General features: G+C 38.5%; 1 protein-coding gene across 2 annotated transcripts in view; it reads right to left on the minus strand.

Moving 5' to 3' along the window:
- Positions 1-21,380, minus strand: part of PRELID3A (PRELI domain containing 3A) — a 150,825-nt gene that overhangs the window by 56,269 nt on the left and 73,176 nt on the right. The gene's annotated exons all lie outside the window — the stretch shown is intronic.

Genomic DNA, 21,380 nt, shown 5'->3' on the forward strand with positions numbered 1-21,380 from the left:
TCATGCATATGAAGACTCCAGTTGTGGTATCTCTGCAGAATGTGTGCATGTCTGCATGCACACGCACGCACACGAGATAGTAATAAATACTAAGAAAGCGTATGGTCCTTCTTTTCTCATGTCAGCCAAAGGCCTATATCCTAGAAACATCTCCCTTGGCCCACCCAAAGAACCTCTTAATATAAAACCCTGCCTATGCTAATTAAATGTTCAGGTGCAGTTACCTGGTGGGTCTGAATTACCTGGAAGACTCAATTTTCACTATTGTTCTGACTTACTCCATGAAAGTGTATATGATATTGATAACAGGATCACAGTATCAAGAGTAGGAAGCTCCACATTCCCCTCTTCTCACAGAGAAATTAAAAATAAACACAAAACAGCAGTGCTCACATTGTCAAAATATTGATGAACAGCTGGGAGATCACAGCAGTAGGGCAAAGACTTATGGAACATTTGAAAAAGTCTCTAAGCTAATACTACCACAGCCTACAACAATAAAATAAGAAAAGAAAGGGGGAGAAAGAATGAAAATAACCTAGCAAACCCTGAGGAAGGAGGGTAGACAACATGAGTTCTAGAACTCATTTGTATTATTCAAATGTCCTGTTTTCAACCAAAAAGTCACAAAAGAAACAGGGAAAGATCACCCATTCAAAGGAACAAAATAAACCAACAGAGACCATCCCAGGAAGACCAGACACTGGACCTACTTAATACAGATTTTAAAATAACTGTCTTAAATATGTTTAAAGAAGAGTGACCCCTGAATCTATTGCCTGAAAATAACTTTTTGAACCTTGAGATGAAACTACCCCCATGAAGTCATCTTTAAACAATTTATTTCAATTAATGACTTAAAAAAAAAAAAAGTTAAAGGAAAATACAATGAAGTAAACAGAATTGAGGAAACAATGTAGGAACATAATGAGAATATTAACAGAGAAATTGTAAATGAAACCAAACCCAATTCTGTAGCTTAGAAGTACAAAAATTGAAATTAAAAATTCACCAGAGGGGTTCAACAGCAGATTTAAGCCGGCAGAAGAAATGATCCATGATCATCTAAAGTACAATAAAAAAAAATAATAACTGCCATCAATTTAAAGAAAATGAAACCATCCATGAACTTGAAGATAGGACAGTTGAAATGATCCAAACTGAAAAAAAGAGAAGAGATTAAATAAAAATGAACAAAGCATTAAAGAACTGTTGGACACCATGGAAGTCCCAGAAGGAGGGGGAGGAGGGGAAAAAGAAGGGAAGAAATAATGGCTGAGAACTTTCCAAATCTGACTAAAGACATAAGTTTGCATGTACATGAAGCTCAACAAATTCCATGTAGGGTAAACCCAAGGAGATCTATGCTGAGACATAATCAAACTGTTGAAAACTAAAGAGAAAGTTTTGAAAGCAGCAAGAGAAAAGTGAACTGGCACATACAAGGGAGCCCCAATAAGACTGTTGAATTCTCCTCAGAAACCATGGGGCCCAGAAAAGGGTGGGATGACATATGAAAAGTATTGAAAAAACTGCCATCCAAGAATTCCAAACCCAGCAAAACTATCCTTCAAAAAAAACTGCAAAATTAAGAAATTCCCTGATAAAAAGAGAGTTTGTTATGCCCACACCTTCCCTAAAAGAAATGCTAAAGGGAGTCCACCAGTTTGAAAAGTGAAGACAGCGTATAATAACCCAAAACTGCATGGAGAAATAAAGAGCTTTGATAAAAGTAATTTCAAGAGCAAACATAAAGGCCAATTTTGCTGTACTTTTTGGTTTGTAATATATTTGTTGTACATGATGTAAAAGACAACACTATAAATACTAAGTATATGATTGTGGTGGTGGTTAGTTGCCCTGGAGTCTAATCTGATTCATGGCAAACCCACAAGTGCAGAGTACAGCTGCTCCATAGGTTTTTCAAGGCTGTGACCTTTCAGAAGCAGATCACCAGACTTGTCTTCCAAGGTGCTTCTGGGTGGGTTTGAACCACCAGCCTTTCAGCTAGTAGTCAAGTGCTTAACCTTTTGCACCACCCAGGGCTCCTTAATTATTGGGTACATAATGTATAAATATATAATTTGTGACATCCACGACAAAAAGGGAAGGGGGAAGACGTATGGGAACAGAGCTTCTGTAATTGAAGTTAAATTGGTATCACTGTAAGCTAGATTGTTATAAATTTAGGATGGTAAAGGTAATCTCTGTGGTAACGACTAAAAATTTCTTACTTTAAATGTGAATGGATTGAACTCTCCAAAATGCACAAGTTCGCAGAGTGGATAAGAAAACATGACCCAAACATACGTGGTCTACAAGAGACCATGTTAAATCAAAAGTTACAAATAGGTTGAAGTTGTAAGCTTGGAAAAACATGTTCCATGCAAAAAAAAAAGCTGGGGTGGTGTTATGGTTTGAATTGTGTCCCCAAAAAATGTGTATCAACTTGGCTAGGCCATGATTCCCAGTATTGTGTGGTTGTCCACCATTTTGTGATCTTAGGTGATTATCCTATGTGTTGTAAATCCTAACCTCTATGATGTCAGTGATAATGAGGCAGGATTAGAGGCAGTTATGTTAATGAGGCAAGGCTCAATCCACACGATTAGATTGTATCTTTAGTCAGTTTCTTTTGAGATAAAAGAACTGAGCATTGAGAACAGGGACCTCATACCACTAAGAAAGAAGAGCCAGTAGTTGAGCATGTCCTTTGCACCCAGGGTCCCTGTGCTGAGAAGCTCCTAGACCAGGCGAAGATTAATGTCAAGGACCTTCTCCCAGAGCCAACAGAGAGAGAAAGCCTTCCCCTGGAGCTTGTGCCCTGGATTCAGTCTTCTAGCCTCCTGTACAATGAGGGAATACATTTCTCTTTGTTAAAGCTGTTCACTTGTGCTATTTGTTATGGCAGCACCAGGTAACAATGGTAGCTATATTAATATCAGACAAAATAGATTTTAAGTCAAAATCTGCTATAAGAGACAAGGACATTATATAAAAAAAAAATCAGTTCATCAAGAACAGGTCACATAAATATATATGCACCCAATAGGGCCCCGAAATATGTGAAGCAAACACTGACAGAAATAGACAGTTCTACAATAATAGACTTCAACACACCATTTTCAATAATGAATACACTTTCAAACAAAAGAATAACAAGGAAATAGAGTCTCTGAATGACACTATAAATTCAGTAGACCTGATAGAGTATTTCCTCTGACCACAGTGGAATGAAGTAGAAATCAAACAGAAACTGGAAGTTCCAAAAATGTGAAATTAAACAGCCAGTAGATCAAAGAAGAAATCACAAGGGGAATCAGAAAATACTTGAGATTAATGAAAATGAAAGCAAAACTTTTGGCATTAATTAGAGGAAAACTTATAGCTATAAATACCTTCATTAAAATAGAAGAAAAAGCCCAAATCAATAATCTATACCTTGAAAAACTGGAAAAGGAGAGTCCAAAGCAAAGAGACAGAAGGAAATAATTGAGATTAAAGCAGAGATACAAGACATAGAAAATATAAGAATAGCGAGAACCAACAAAACTCAATGTTGGTTTTTTTTTAAATATCCATAAAATTGACAAAACTCTTAGCTATGCTGAAAAAGAAAAAGAAAAAAAAAAACAGGAGACACTAGTAACTAAAATCAGAAGTGAAAACAGTGACATTACTACCAAGATTCTAAGAGGAGGCGGAGCCAACACGGCACTATAGACAGAAGGACCTCGCTATCCTTCCACAACAAAGATTCAAAAAACTAAAACAGAGGCAAATGTCAGTCCTGGAACCCTAAGTGTCAAATGAAGAGAGAACCAAGCACTGAATGGAATAAACTGACAAGAGAACAGAGAGAGAGGAAACATAGGAGTACAGGTTCCCTACCAGGTAACACAGCACAGATTCACCATCTTGGACTCCTGTCAGAGATCAGCACAGACAAGGGAGTATGGGAAAGCACGTTCATGGAACTCCCAGCAGGAGACAGAGCACCCGGTAACCAGTGATACACGCTTTCCCAGCCCTCACAGTTCTTTGCTCAGCCTCCACCACTTTCCAGCAGGCTGCTCTGCTGCTTCCCAGAGGGCCGAGCGACTGCAGACCGGGAGGTGCGGGCTCCATGCCATGATGAAACGCATGGCCCACACTGGCCAGCTCCTTCAGTGCCACTTCTTTGTTGGTGGTTTTGCTTTTTTTCAGCTTTTGGTTTCTTCCCTGCCTCTTACCTCCCCCCCCCGCCCCCCTTTCTCTCAAACATCTGACTCCATATGCCTTTCTTTGCTTCTTCACAGGCTGTGAAGCAGCGCTTATCTGGGGAACTACTTCCCCAGTCCGCACCACCACGTTGGTGGGATCCATGGGGACTTTTTTTGTTTTTCCTCTTTTTTGTGTTTGCTTTCTTTTTTCCTTTTTATTTTTCTTCATTTCTTGGTTTCTTGTCTCTTTCTACTTGCCTTATTTTCGTGTCTCCTGAATACCTGGCACTGTGTGTCATCTCCCCCCTTCTAGCCAGGCTGTGCTGCATGGCTGGGTAGCCACTTCCCCAGTCTGTGCAGCTGAACCTGTGGGATCCCTGGGGGCATTTTTTTTTTCTTTTCTCCTTTTTGTTTTTCTTCACTTCTTGGTTTCTCGTCTACCTACTCCAATGGTAGGCTCCCTGAGCACTTTTTATTTTTGGCTACTGTTTCTCCTCTCTCTCCTTTTCCATATCCAGCATTGTTGTTGTTGTTCTTAGGTGCCGTTGAGTCAGTTCCGACTCATAGCGACCCTATGCACAACAGAACGAAACACTGCCCGGTCCTAAGGCATCTTTACAATCGTTATGCTTGAGCTCATTGTTGCAGCCACTGTGTCAATCCACCTTGTTGAGGGTCTTCCTCTTTTCCACTGACCCTGTACTCTGCCAAGCCTGATGTCCTTCTCCAGGGACTGATCCCTCCTGACAACATGTCCAAAGTATGTAAGATGCGGTTTCGCCATCCTTGCTTATAAGGAGCATTCCGGCTGCACTTCTTCCAAGACAGATTTGTTCATTCTTTTGGCAGTCCATGGCATATTCAATATTCTTCCCCAACACCACAATTCAAAGCCGTCAAGTCTTCTTCGGTCTTCTTTATTCATTGTCCAGCTTTCACATGCATGTGATACGATTGAAAATACCATGGCTTGGGTCAGGCGCACCTTAGTCTTCAGGGTGACATCTTTGCTCTTCAACACTTTGAAGAGGTCCTTTGCAGCAGATTTACCCACTGCAACGCATCTTTTGATTTCTTGACTGCTGCTTCCGTGGCTGTTGATTGTGGATCCAAGTAAAATGAAATCCTTGACAACTTCAATCTTTTCTCCGTTTATCATGATGTTACTCATTGGTCCAGTAGTGAGGATTTTTGTTTTCTTTATGTTGAGGTGTAATCCATACTGAAGACTGTGGCCTTTGATCTTCATTAGTAAGTGCTTCAAGTCCTCTTCACTTTCAGCAAGCAAGGTTGTGTCATCTGCATAACGCAGGTTGTTAATCAGTCTTCCTACAATCGTGATGCCCCATTCTTCGTATAGTCCAGCTTCTCGTATTACTTGTTCACCATACAGATTAAATAGGTATGCTGAAAGAGTACAACCCTGATGCACGCCTTTCCTGACTTTAAACCAATCAGTATCCCCTTGTTCTGTCCAAACAACGGCCTCTTGATCTATGTAAAGGTTCCTCATGAGCACAAGTAAGTGTTCTGGAATTCCTATTCTTCGCAGTGTTATCCATAGTTTGTTATGATCCACACAGTCGAATGCCTTTGCATAGTCAGGAAAACACAGGTAAACATCCTTCTGGTATTCTCTGCTTTCAGCCAGGATCCGGCAGTCTCTTCTGAAAAGCATTAGCCAGTGAAAACCTTATGAATAGCTGCAGAACATATCCAGCATAGCTCCACATAGTACAAACTCCTCCCTCTCCCTCCCTCCTCCCCATCTGCACCATGTGCTGAACATCACACATCCCAAGCAGCACAGTCACAGTCTACCAGAGCCTACCCTGCACTGACCCCTGGCACACCTTGTTGGCTCCAGTATGTGCCACAAACAACCCACCCCAGCCCTTCCACTTCAGTTGGACCTTCCTTGCTGCACCATAGCTGAGTGACTGGCTGTCCCCATTGGACAAGGAGGTGGAAAGTATGCCCACAAATGATTAAACATCAAAGAGTGCACAGCCCACTTGTTCCACCATAACCAAATGAAACAAAAAAGCAGGATGAAACAAATCTACAATCAATAAAAGAAGAAAATAACTACTGAATGTCCCAAAACAGCAGAAAATATCAAAATATATTTTTAATAAAAACAGGACAAGATGATTCCAGTAGGCATCCAAAATAAAACACCAGATAACCTTCCAGTAGAAGAAGAGGCACTAGAACTACGTGATAGGGAATTCAAATCTCTAATACACTGAGCTGTCCAAGCAGCAAGCAGACAAACATAAGGAAAAAATAGACAAATTCATGGAAAATACAGACCAAAAAGTGGAAGAATTCAGGACAATAATACAGGGACAAAATACATTCACTACTAGAAATCAAATGAAAACAACAATTAGACATCCAAAAGAGATTACAAGATTTCAGAAGTGGACAGTGTCATGGAAGGCCTGAGGAGCAGGTTTGAAACAATGGAAGACAGTATAAGCGAAATTGAACACAAACACTTGGCTACAATTTTGTTTGAGGAAAAATCAGAAAAAAGAATGAGGAAAAATGAAAAAACTCAGAACTATGTGGGATACAATTAAAAGCAAAAATCTGCAAGAGATGAGAGTTCCAGAAGAGAGAGAGAAAATGGAAAACACAGGGGACTATTGAAGAATTGCTGACGGAGAACTTCACTAATATCACAAAAGATGAAAAGCTGACAATTCAAGAAGCTCAATGAACCCCGTGTAGGATAGACCCTAAAAGAAAATGACAAAGGCATATCATATTCACACTCACTAAAACCAAAGACAAAGAATCCTGAGAGCAGCTTGAGAAAAACAGTCACATACAGAGAGGAAACAATAAGACAAAGCTCTGATTACTCGGCAGAAACCATGCAGGCAAGAAGGCAATGGGATGACGTATATAAAACCCTGAAAGAATAACAATTGCCAACCAAGAATAATATATTTTGCAAAACTCTCGTTCAAATATTATGGTGAAATTAGGACATCCAGATAAGCAGAAATTAAGGGAATATATACAAACCAAACTTAAAAGAATTATTAAAGGGAGTACATTGGTTTGAGAAAAAAGTCAGACCACAGCCTGATTCTAGGACACAAGGTCGCACCAGCTAGATACGAACCTAGGAAACGAACTCTCAAGAACTACTCAAAACCAAAAGAATAACAACAGGGAACCAGAGATAGTAATCTGTAAATGACGACAACGTCAGAGATGGAATAAATGGAGTAGGTATAGCACTTTCTAATGGAGAGGAAGGGAAGGCAGTCCCAAGTAAAAATAGAATGTTCAAACCAAGGAAGATAAAGGTAAATTTCTTTTTTTATCTCTGTGTGTGTGTGTGTGTGTGTGTGCTTTAAATGAACATTTACAGGTCAAGTTAGATTCTCATACAAAAATATACACAAGTTGTTATGTGACCCTAGTTGCTCTCCCTATACTATGATGACACACTGTGTTCCACCTCACATTTCCCGTGTCGATTCAACCAGCTCCTGTGACTTTTGACTTCCTCATCTCGCCCCAAGACAGAAGCTGCCCATTTAGTCTCATGTAGCTACTTGACCTAAGAAGTGCTCTTCACGAGTATCATTTTATGTCTTATTAGTCCAGTCTAATCTTGGTCTTTGGTAATAGTTTCAGTTCTGGAGTAACAGAGAGTCCAGGGGCCATGTCTTCCAGGGTCTGTCCAGTTTCAGTCAGACCATTTAGTCTGCTCCTTTTACTAGAATTTGAGTTCTGCACCTGACTTTTCTTCTGCTCCGTCAGGGACTCTCTGTCGTATTCCCTGTCAGGGTGGTCATTGGTGGTAGCCAGGCACCATCTAGTTCTCCAGGTCACAGGCTGATGGAGTCTCTGGTTTATGTGGTCCTTTCTGTCCCTTGGGCTAATATTTTTCTTGTGTCTTTGGTATTCTTCATTCCCCTTTGCTCCAGCTGGGTTGGACTAATTGATACATGTTACGTGAGTACTCGCTAGCTTTTAAGACCCCAGACACCACTCACCAAAGTGGGATGCAGAACATTCTCATAATAAACTTTGTTATGCCATTTGATTTATAAGTTCCCTTAAACCATGGTCCCCAGATCCCTGCCCCTGCTACTCGGTCCCTTGAAGTGTTTGTATGCAAGAAGCTTCATAGCTTTTGGTTAGTCCAGTTGTGCTGGCTTCCCCTGTATTCTGTGTTGTCCTTCTCTTCACCTAAGATAATTCTTGTCTACTATCTAGTTTTTTATCTAGTTAGTGAATACCCCTCTCCCTTCCTCGCCACCCTCGTAACCATTAAAGAATGTTTTCTTCTGTGCTGAAATCTTTTCTTGAGTTCTTATACTAGTAGTCTTATACAATATTTGTCCTTTTGTGACTAATTTGGCTCAGCATAATGCCTCCCCGATTCATCCATGTCATGAGATGTTTCACACATTCATCGTTTTTTATCATTGCATAGCATTCCATTGTGTGAATATACCATAATTTATCCATTCATTTGATGATGGGCACCTAGGTTGTTTCCATCTTTTTGCTATTTTGAAAAGTGCTGCAGTGAACATGTGTGTGCATATATCTATTCGTGTGAGGGCTCTTATTTCTCTAGGATATATTCCAAGTAGTGGGATTGCTGGATCATATGATTCTATTTCTAGCTGTTTAAGGAAGTGCAAAATCGATTTCCAAAGTGGCTGTACCATTTTACATTCCCACCAGCAGTGTATAAATATTCCAGTCTCTCCACAGCCTCTCCAGCATTTATTATTTTGTGTTTTTTGGATTAATGTTGTTGGGGTGAAATGGTATCTCACTGTAGTTTTGACTTGCATTTCTCTAAGGGCTAATGATCATGAGCATTTCCTACTATATCTGGTAACTGCCTGAATGTCTTCTTTGGTGAAGTGTCCGTTCATATCCTTTACCCATTTTTTGATCGAGTTATTTGTCTTTTTGTTGTTGAGGTTTTGCAGTATTTTCTAGATTTTAGAGCTTAGACACTGATTGGATTTGTCATAGCCAAATTTTTTTTTTCTCAGTTTGTAAGTTGTCTTTTTATTCTTTTGATGAGCATAAGTGTTTGATTTTTAGGAGCTCCCAGTTATCTAGTTTCTCTTCTTGTGTTTGTACATTGTTAATAATGTTTTATATTCTGTTTATGCCACGTATTAGGGTTCCTAGCATTGTCCCAATTTTTTCTTCCATGATCTTTATCGTTTTAGATTTTATATTTAGGTCTTTGATCAATTTTGAGTTAGTTTTTGCAATGGTGTGAGGTATGGGTCTTGTTCCCTTTTTTTTTTTTTTTTTTTTGCAGATGAATATCCAGTTATGCCAGCACCTTTATTAAACAGACTGTCTTTTCCCCATTTAACAGACTTTGGGCTTTTGTCAAATATCAGCTTGCTCATAGGTGGATGAATTCACGTCTAGATTCTCAGTTCTGCTCCCTTGGTCTACATATTTCTGGCTGTACCAGTACCAGGCTGTGTTGACTACCGTAGCAGTATAATAGGTTCTAAAATCAGGTAGTGCAAGGCCTCCCACTTTATTCTTCAGTAATGCTTTACTTATCCATGGACTCGTCCCTTTTCATATCAAGTTAGTGATTTGTTTCTCCAGCTCACTAAAAAACGCCATTGAAATTTGGATCAGGATTGCATTGTATCTGTAGATCCCTTTGGGTAGAATACATATTTTCACAACGTTAAGTCTTCCTATCCATGAGCAAGGTATGTTTTTCCACTTATGTAGGTCTCTTTTGGTTTCTTCCAGTAGTGTCTTGTAGTTTTCTTTTTATAGGTCTTTTACGTCTCTGGTTAGATTTATTCCTAAGTATTTTATCTTCTTGGGGGCTATTGTAAATGGTATTGATTTGGTGATTTCCTCTTCGATGTTCTCTTTGTTGATGTAGAGGAATCCGACTGATATTTGTATGTTTATCTTGTATCCTGTGACTTTGCTGAAGTCTTCTATTAGTTCCAGTAGTTTTCTTGTAGATTCTTAGGGGTTTTCTGTGTATAATATCATATAATCTGCAATAGAGATACTTTTACTTCCTCCCTACCAATTTGGATGTCCTTTATTTCTTTTTCTAGCCTAATTTCTCTGGCTAGGATCTCCAGCACAGTGTTCAATAAGTGTAGTGATAAAGGGCATCCTTATCTACTGCCAGTTCACAAGGGGAATGCTTTGAGACTGTCTCCATTTAGGATGATGTTGGCTGTTGGCTTTGTATAAATGCCCTTTATTATGTTGCAGAATTTCCCTTCTATTCCTATTTAGCTGAAAGTTTTTATCATCAGTTCGTGTTGAACTTTTTCAAATGCCTTTTCTGTGTCAATTGATAAGATCGTGTGGTTCTTGTATTCTGTTTTATGAGATGGATTACACTGATTGTTTTTCTAATGTTGGACCATATCTGCATACTTGGTGTGAATCCTACTTGGTCATGGTGAATTATTTTTTTGATATGTTGTTGAATTCTATTAAAAATTTTTGCGTCTATGTTCATGAGGGATATTGGTCTGTAGTTTTTTTTGTCATGTATTTACCTGCTTTTGGTATCAGGGTTATCCTGGCTTCATAGAATGAGTTTGGGAGTATTCCATCTTTTTCAATGCTCTGAAATACCTTTAGTAGTAGTGGTGTTAACTCTTCTCTGAAAGTTTGGTAGAATTCTCCAGTGAAACCATCAGGGCCTGGGCTTTTTCACATTGGGAGTTTTTTAATTACTTTTCAATCTCTTTTTTTGTTCTAGGTTTATTTAGTTGTTCTATCTCTGTTTGTGTTAGTTTAGGTAGGTAGTGTGTTTCCAGAAATTTACCCATTTCCTCTAGGTTTTCAAATTTGTTAGAGTACAATTTTTCATAGTATTCTGTAATGATTCTTTTAATTTCAGTTGGGTCTGTTGTCATATCGCCTATCTCATTTCTAATTCAGGTTATTTGCTTCCTCTCCTGTTCTTGTCAGTTTGGCAATGGCTTATTGATTTTGTTGATCTTTTCAAAGAACAAGCTTTTGGTCTTGTTAACTCATTGTTTTTCTGTTTTCTATTTCATTTAATTCTGTTGTAATTTCTGTTATTCGTTTCCTTCTAGTGGCTCAGGGCTTTTTTTTGCTGCTCTGTATTTGAGTTGCAGGGTCAGTTTTGATTTTGTACCTTTCTTCTTTTCATATATGTGCATTTATTGCTATAAATTGTCCTCTGAGCACTGTTTTTGCTGTGTCCCAAAGGTTCTAGTAGGATGAGTTTTCATTCTCATTTTATTCTGTGAATTCCTTTATCCCGTCCTTAATTTCTTCTGTAACCGAGTAGTTTTTGAGCAAGGTGTTCTTCAGTTTCCATGTGTTGGATTTTTTTCCCTTAATTTTTCTGATCTCTATTTTAATGACTTTATGTTCATAAAAGATGCTTTGTAATATTTCAGTGCTTTGGATTCTCTTGAGGATTCCTTTATGGCCTAATATGTGGTCTATTCTGGAGAATGTTCCATGTGCATTTGAAAAGAAAGTATACTTGGCTGCTGTTGGGTGGAGTGTTCTGTATATGTCTGTGAAATCAAGTTGGTTGACTGTGGCGTTTAGATCTTCTGTGACTTTACTGAGCTTCTTTCTGGATGTTCTGTCCTTCACTGAAAGTAGTGTGTTGAAGTCTCCTACCGTTATTGTGGAGCTGTCTATCTCTCTTTTCAATGCTGTTAGTTTCTTTTGTGTATTTTAGAGTCTTATCATTGGGTGTGTAAATATTTAATAATGGTATATCCTCCTGGTGTATTGACCCTTTAATCATTGCATAGTGTCCTTCCTTATCCTTTGTGGTGGATTTTGCTTTAAAGTCTATTTTGTCAGAGATTAATATCGCCAATCTTGCTCTCTTTTGATTGTTGTTTCCTTGATATATTTTTCCATCCTATGAGTTTTAGTTTGTTTGTGTCTTAAGTCTAAGGTGTGCCTCTTGTAGGCAGCATATAGACAGATTGTTTTTTAATTCATTCTGCCACTCTCTGTCTCTTTATTGGTACATTTAGTCTGTTTACATTCAGCATAATTATGGATAGGTATGAGTTTAGTGCTGTCATTTTGGTGTCTTTTTTGAGTGCTGTTGACGGTTCCTTTGTTTCACTTAATTTTGTGTGCCAAGTCATTTTTCTTTAAGTATTTTTTCATCATATTCATTGTTCTTGATCTTGTATTTGCTGACTTTTTATGTTTTTCTTGGTTTTTATTTTGATGTGTAGGATTGTTAGTTTCCTTTGTGGTTACCTTAATATTTACCCCCATTTTTCTAAGTTTAAACTAATGTCTTATTTCACCTTGACTTCTTCTCCATATGAAAGATCTATGACTACATTTTTTAGTACCTCTGTTTTAACATTGTTGTTTTACATATTGTTGTTTCTCTTTCCCTACTTTCAGCATTTTAGCTTGATATATTTTTGTGACTTCCCTATCTGGGTTTATGTGTGGCTGCTCTGTCCTGTGTTCTAGTCTTGGGTTGTTATCTGATGTTATTGATTTTCTAACCAGAGGACTCCCTTTAGTATTTCTTGTAATTTTGTCTTGGTATTTGCAAGTTCTCTAAACTTCTGATTATCCAGAAATGCCCTAATATTGTCATCATATTTGAGAGACGGTTTTGCCGGATATATAATTCTTGGCTGGCAATTGTTTTCCTTCAAGGCATTATATATGTCATCCCATTGCCTTCTTGCTTGCATGGTTTCTGCTGAGTAGTCAGTGCTTAGTCTTAGTGACTGACCTTTGTAAATGACTTTTCATTTATCCCTAGCCACTCTAAAATTCTCTATTTTTGGTTTTGGCAAGTTTGATTATAATATGTCTTGGTGACTTTCTTTTGGGATCTACCTTGTGTGGGGTTCGATAAGCATTTAGGACAGGTATCTTCTCATCTTTCATGATATCAGGGAATTTTCTGCCAATAAATCTTCGACAATTCTTTTTGTATTTTCTGTTATTTCCCCCCACCTTCTGGTACTCCAATCACTTGTAGATTATTCCTCTTGATAGGTCTTACATATTTTTTAGGGTTTCTTCATTTTTTTTTAATTCTTTTATCTGACCTTTCCTAATGTACATTGGTGTCAAGTGCTTTATTGTCAGTCTCATTAATCCTGACTTCCATTGCCTCAATTCTGCTCCTATGACTTTCTATTCAGTTGTCTAATTCTGAAATTTTGTTGTTAATCTTCTGGATTTCTGTTTGCTGTGTCTCTGTGGATTCTTGCAGCCTGTTAAATTTGCCATTGCACTCTTCTATAATTTTCTAAAGTGCCTCTACTGCTTTGTTTGTGTGTTCCTTGGCTTGTTCTATGTTTTCCCTGATTGCCTTCCTGATCTCTTGAAGAGTTCTGTATATTAATATTTTGTAGTCTATCTCCAGTAATTCCAGGAAATTCTCTTTCTCTGGAAGATTTCTTGTTTTGGGAGCTTTCTGAATCCATCATACTTTGCCTCTTTATGTGATTTGATATTGACCTGTTGTCTCTGAGCCATCAATAAGTTGTTATATTTATTTTATGTTAGCTTACTGTGTCCTGCTTCTTGTTTTGTGTTGTTTTGATATGCCCAAATAGGCTGTTCCTGTGAGCTAGTTTGATTACTGGCGCCTTTGAAGCTCTAACGTCCTGTCACCAGTTGGTTAAATACATTACTAGGTATGTGAGCCCAGGAGTCCATTTAATTTTCTTGTATGGATTCCACTCAGGTGTCCATATAGTCGGTCACCAAGTGTGTGGCGCAGGCTCTTACCTATAGTCCTAGACAGGCACGGGTGATTGGAGTAGGCACAGGCATCTGGCTGCGGTATGGGTTCATGCACTGAGCAAGACAGGGGGCTGATGGCTGCTCCTGGGTGTCTGGGAGGAAAGCTTGTCTCTGTACCTTAGAGTGTGTAGGTGAATGGGTTTTGCAGCTGGACTATAGGTATACCCAGTGCTGTTTGCTGTAAGGACTGGGGGGCATGACTTATTGTTGGACCCCTGTTGCAGGTGGCTAGGTGGCATGAGTGGAGCCACTAGACCTCAGGCCCCTGATGTGGGTAGGTAAGGACCCTGCTTAATGGGCAGAGTGGTGTCAAATGTCACAAACTTGGGAGTCCACCATATTGCTGATACAGTGAAGTTAGGCTTCAAGTATATAACCTGTTGTACTGTGCTATTGAGGGCCTAGGCTGTTGAAATGGGCCCACACAGGTCTATGCAGAGGTGAAAGGCATCCGAAGTTCACGGACTCCTTATGCCTGTGCCTAGGTGAAGGAGCTGTACTTGCCCTGAGTTCCCAGCTTAGGGGAGCTGGCAAATTATTTTTTCATGTTTGTTAATTTGTTCCCTCTCCCAAGCTGGGAGAATGGCTCAGAGAGCATGATGGGCCCTACTCCAGCCAGGGGAAGCAGCAATCAGCAATTACTGAAGCCAGCCTGGGACCCAGTGCAGAGTGGGGAGGGAGTAGGGAGTAGGGAGAGAGGTTCTTCCCATATGTGATTTTTTTGATCTGCATAGTAGGTTAGATTCATGTACTTAACTTTTGCTGATTGAGGGCCACTTCTCACTGGTTCTGAAGGGTTGAGCAGACTGTCCACCTCTCAGTCTCTCCCTATATGGAAAACAAATCCTGAATGCCACTGCTTGCCTCAACACGCTCATCTGCCAATTCAGCCTGCAGGGTGTCGGTTCCTGCTGGGTCAGGTCTGGCAACTCCACGCTGCTTCTGGACCATCTCTCCCTACCCCTGCCACTCAGTTGAGATCCCTCAACTTTGTCTTTGATGTTCAGGGCTCCTAGATTGTCATATATAATTGATTCACATGATTTCTCAGGTCTTTGTTGTAAGAAGGCACACTGGAAGCATCTGATTACTCCACCATCTTGGCACCACCTCCAAGGGTAAATTTCAAGGTAACCACAAAGAAAGTTAACAAACCTACTCATCAAAATAAAGAAGAAAAACAAAGTCTCAGTAAAAACAAAATCTACAAAAACAAAAGAAATGAATAAAAAATCCAGAAACAAAATGAAATCTGTACAGGAGGGTAAGAGGAACAAAGAAAACATCAGCACCACACACAAAAAAGCACTACAAAATGACAGCAATAAACTCACACCTATCAATAGGCCTAAATCCACCCAAAAAGAGGCAGAGAGTGACAGAATGTATTAAAAGAAAAAAAAAAAACAGAATCCATCAATATGCTGTCTACAAGCAACACACCTTAGAAATAAAGACATAAGTTGATTAAAAATCAAAGGATGGAGAAGTATCTATCGAACAAACAGCTACTAAGAAACAGTAGGAGTGGCAATATTAATCTCAGATAAAATGGATGGTAAAACAAAATCCATCAAAAAAGACAAAGAGGGACACTATATAATGACTAAAGGGATGATCCATCATGAAAACATAACCATAATAAACATCTACGCACCAATGACAGGGCTCCAAAATACATAATACAAACTCTAACAGCACTGAAAAGAGAAATTGACGGTTCCACAATAATAGTAGGAGACTTCAACACACCGCTCTTGGAAAAGGACAGAACATCCAGAAAAAAACTCAAAAAAGACACAGAAAATCTAAAGGCCAACTTGAACTCAGACATAAACACAACCCTCCACCCAAACAGCAGCAAAATATATTCTTTTCCAATGCACATAGAACCTTCTCCAGAATAGACTACATCTTTGACCACAAGGCAACCCTCAACAAAACCCAAAACATTGTGATAATACAAAGTATCTAATCTGATCACAATGTCATCAAAGTAGAAATTAACAACAGGAAGAGCAGGGAAAAATAATTACACGGAAACTGAGTAACTCTCTGTTTAAAAACCACTGGGTAATAGAAGAAAAGTGGAATCTAAAAATTCCTAGAATTAATCTAAAATGGAAACACGTCATACCAAAACCTTTGGGACACAGCAAAGGCAGTGCTCAGAGGTCAATTTACAGCAATAGACTTTTTTTAATCAAAAAAAGAAGAAAGGGACAAAATTGAAACATTAGCTACACACATCGAACAAATAGAGAAGAGCAAAAGAAGCTCACAGCCACCAAAACGAAGGCTATAAAGATCAGATCAGAAATAAAGGAGATGGAGAACAGAAAAACAATAGAAAGAAGCTACAAAACCAAAAGTTGGTTCTTTGAAAGGCTCAACAAAATCGACAAACTACTGGCCAAATTGACAAAAGAAAAACAGGAGAGGATGCAAATAACCCAAGGAAGAAATGAAATGGGGGACATTAGCACAGACCCAACTGAAATACAAAGGGTCACAAAAACTACACTCCAACAAATTTGAAAACCTAGAGGAAATGGATAAATTTCTGGAAACACACTACCTACCCAAACTAACACAAAATGATGGTGAAAATCTGAACACAATCATAACAAGAGAAGAGACTGAAAAGGTAATTTAAAAACAAATCCCAACAACAACAAAAAAAAGCCCTGGCCCCAAGGCTTCACTGGGGAATTCTGCCGAACATTCAGGGAAAAGCTTACACCAGTACCACTCAAACTATTTGAGAACACAGAAAAGGAAGTGATACCTCTGAATTCATTCTATGAGGCCAGCCTAACCCTGATACCAAAACCCATGCAAAGGCACCACAAAAAAAGAAAATCACAGACCAATATCTCTCATGAATATAGATGCAAAAATTCTCACCAAAATTCTAAGCAACAGAATTCAGCATCATATCAAAAACGTAATATGCCATGACCGAGTAGGATTCATACCGTGTATGCAAGGATGATTCAACATCAGTAAATCAACATAATCCACCACATAAATAAAAGAATCACATGATCATCTCAGTCGACACAGAAAAGGCATTTGGCAAAGTTCAGCATCCATTCCCTGATAAAAACTGTCAATAAAATAGGTATAGAAGGGAAATTCCTCATCCTAATAAAGGGCATCTATACAAAACTCTAATAGGGAGTTCTACTCTGTCTTTTAGGGTCACTACGAGTCAGAATTGACTTGACAGCAATGGGTTTGGGTATTTTTTGGTTTACACAAAACCAAAAGCCAGTATCATTCTTAATGGAGAGAGGCTGAAAATATTCCTCCTGAGAACAGGAACAAGGCAAGGATGCCCTTTATCACCACTCCTATTTAGTACTGTGCTGGAAGTCCTAGCTAGAGCAATAAGGCAAGAAAAAGAAAGGGCATTCAAATTGGCAATGAAGAAGTAAAACTGTCCCTATTTGCAGATGATATGATACTATACCTAGAAAACCCAGAAGACTCCACTGGAGTGGAGTCTGGAACTAATAGATTCAGCAGAGTAGCAGGATACAAGATAAACATATAAAAATCAGTTGAACTCCTATACACCGATAAAGAGAATGACAAAAAGGAAATCAGGAAAACAATACCATTTATAAAGCTGTAATAAATAAAATACTTAGGAATAAATCTAACTGGGGATGTAAAAGACTTATACAAAGAAAATTACAAAACATTACTGCAAGAAACCAAAAGACCTACATAAATGGAAAAACATACCACACTTATGGACAGGTAGACTCCATGTTGTGAAAATGACAATTCTACCCAAAGCAATATACAAATACAATGCAATCCCAATCCAAATACCAACAACATTCTTTAAAGAGATGGCAAAATTAATCATTAACTTTACATGGAAAGGGAAGAGGCTTCAGATAAGTGAAGTACTATTGAAGAAGAAGAAGAAAGTAGGACTCGCACTTCAGAACCTGCTATACAGTTACAGTAGTCAAAACAGCCTGGTACTGGTACAAGAGATACATTGACCAACGGAACAGAATCGAGAACCCAGAGGTAAATCCATTCACCTACGATCTTTTGATCTTCGGCAAGGGCACAAAGTCCATCGAATGGCGAAAAGACAGTGTTTTTAACAAATGGTGCTGGAAAAACTGGATGTCCAACTGCAAAAAAAAAGAAACAGGACCCATACCTCATACCATACACAAAAACTAACTCAAAATGGATCAAACACCTAAATATAAATCCAAAAACTATAAAGATCATACAAAAGAAAATAGGATCAATGCTACAGGCCCTAATATACAGCATTAATAGGTTAAAAGCCATAAGTAACAACACACAAATTCCAGAAGATAAGCTAGATAACTGGGATCTTCTAAAAATTAAACACTTATATTCAGCAAAAGACTTCACTAAAAGTGTAAAAAGAGACCCTACAGACTGGGGAAAAAATTAGCTATTACAAATCAGACAAAGGTCTAATCTCTAAAATCTACAGGAAAATTCAATACCTCTACAACGAAAAGACAAAAAAAAATCCAATTAAAAAATGGGCAAAGGAAATGGACACTTCACCAAAAAAGACATTCAAGTGCCTAACAGACACATGAGGAAATGCTCATGATGACTAGCCATTATAGAAATGCAAATCAAAACCACAGTAAGATACTATCTCACCACCAGCATTACTAGCACGAATCAAAAAGTAAATAGCAAATATTGGAGAGGCTGTGGGGAGATTGGAACTCTTATGCACTGCTGCTGGAAAGGTAAAATGATACAACCACTTTGGAAAACAATATAGCACTTCCTTAAAAAGCTAGAAGTAGAAATACCATATGATCCAGCAATCACGCTCCTAGGAATATATCCTAGAGAAATAAATAGAGCTGTCACAGGAATAGACATATGCACACCCATGTTCATTGCACCGTTGTTCACAACAGCAAAAAGATGGAAACAACCCAGATGCCTATCAACAGATGAATGGATGAACCAACTATGATACACACACAATGGAGTACTACGCAAGGATAAAGAACAATGATGAATCTACAAAGCATCTCACAACATGGATGAATCTCAAGGGCATTATGCTGAGTGCAACAAGTCAATCACAAAAGGACAAATATTGTATGAGACAACTACTGTAAAAACTCATGAAAAGGTTTGCAAAGCAAAAGAAACAATCCTTGATGATTACAAAGGAAGGGAGGGGTGGGGGTGGAAAAACACTAAATAGACAATAGATAAGTGGTAACTTCGGTGAAAGGTAAGACAGTACACAATACTGGGGAAGACAGCACAACTTTTACAAGGCAAGGTCATGGAAGCTCCATAGACACATCTAAACTCCCTGAGGGTCTGAATTGCTGGGCTGAGCGCTGTGGGGACCATGGTCTCGGGAACATCTAGCTCAATTGGCATAACATAGTTTATAAAGAAAATATTTTACATTTTACTTTGGGATATAAGATATAAGGGAAAGATTAGTCCAAAGGACTAACAGACCACAACTACCAGGGCCTCCACCAGACTGAGTCCAGTACAACTAGATGGTGCCAGGCTACCACCACTGACTGCTCTGACAGGGATCACAATAGAGGGTCCCAGACAGAGCTGGAGAAAAATGTAGAAGAAAATTCTAACTCACAGAAAAAAAAAAAAATCAGACTTACTGGCCTGACAGACTGGAGAAACCCTGAGAGTATGGCCACCGGACAGCCTTTTAGCTCAGTAATGAAGTCACTCCTGAGGTTCACCCTTCAGCCAAGGATTAGACAGGTCCATAAAACAAAATAAGACTAAAGGGACACACCAACCCAGGGGCAAAGACTAGAAGGCAGAAGGGGACAGGAAAGCTCATGATAGGGAACCCAAAGTGTAGAAGGGAGAGTATTGACATGTCATGGGGTTGTTAACCAATGTCATAAAACAATGTATGTACTGTTTAATGAGAAGCTAGTTTCTTCTGTAAACCTTTGCCTGAAGTACAATAAAAAAAGAAAATACTGTTAATAATTGTATGCCAACAAATTAGATAGCCTTGATGAATTCTTAGAAACATACACACTACCTAAATTGACTCAAAAAGAGGTAGAAAACCTTAACAGACCTATAACAGGGAAGAGACTGAATCAATAATCAAGAACCTCCCAACAAAGAAAGGTGCAGGAACAGATGGGTTCACTCGTGAATTCTACCAAATATTTAAAGAATTAGCACCAATTATTCCCAAATTCTTCCATGAAATAGGGTAGGATGGAATACTGCCTAACTCGTTTTATGAGAACTGCATTACTCTGATACAAAAACCAGATAAAGGCACCAGAAGAAAAGGAAGCAGTAGACCAATATCCCTTATGAATACAGATAATAAAGAAAATTCTAACAAACCAAATCCAGCAATATATTAAAAGAATTATACACCATGACGAAGTAGGATATATCCCAGAATGCAAGGGCAGTTCAGTGTAAGAAAATCAAGCATGTAATACACCACACCAACAGAACAAAGAGGGGCACATGATCCTTCAATTGATGCAGAAAAGGCAAAATTCAACACCCTTTTGTTATTAAAAAAACTCAGCAAACTAAGAATAGAAGGGAAATTCTTTAACATGACAAAGAGCATTAAAAAAAAAAAAAAACACAGTGAACATCACAGTTAATGGTGAAAGACAGAAAGCTTTCCCCAGAAGATCAGGAACAAGACAAGGATGCCTGCTTTCAGCCCTGCTATTCAGCATTGTCCTAGCCAGAGCAATTAGGCAAGAAAAAGAATAAAAGATCCAAATCAGAAAAGAGGTAAAACTATATTCACAGATGACATGATACAGAAAATTCACAAGAAAGCTACTAGAATAAATTAATTCATCAAAGTTGTAGGGCACAAGATCAACATACAGAAATCTTTTGTGTTTTTCTACACCAGCAATCTGAAGAGGAAATTAAGAAAACCATTTCTTTTAAATAGTGTCTAGAAGAATAAAATACTGAGGAATAAATTTAATCAAGGAGGTGAAAGCCCTTTATACTGAAAACCATAAAACATGCTGAAAAAAAAAAAACAAAGGGAATCTAAATAAATGGAAGAACATTCCATGTACACGGATTGGTATACTTAATATTTGCAGGATGTCAATTCTACAATCTACAGATACAATGAAATTCCTACTAAAACTGCAACAGCCTTTCTCTTGCAGAATTGGAAAAGCCAATCCTTAAATTCATATGGAATTGCAAGGGAGTCCAGAGAGCTAAAATGATCTTGGGGAGAAAAAAGAACAAAGTAGGAGGACTCACACTTCCTGATTTTAAAACTAAAAATGCCATGGCGGGAGCTCCTGACCTCTAACTTCACAAGTGGGGAGGAGAATCAAGATCAAC

Source organism: Elephas maximus, chromosome 11 (assembly GCF_024166365.1).
Source record: "Elephas maximus indicus isolate mEleMax1 chromosome 11, mEleMax1 primary haplotype, whole genome shotgun sequence".
Classification (NCBI taxonomy): Eukaryota; Metazoa; Chordata; class Mammalia; order Proboscidea; family Elephantidae; genus Elephas; species Elephas maximus.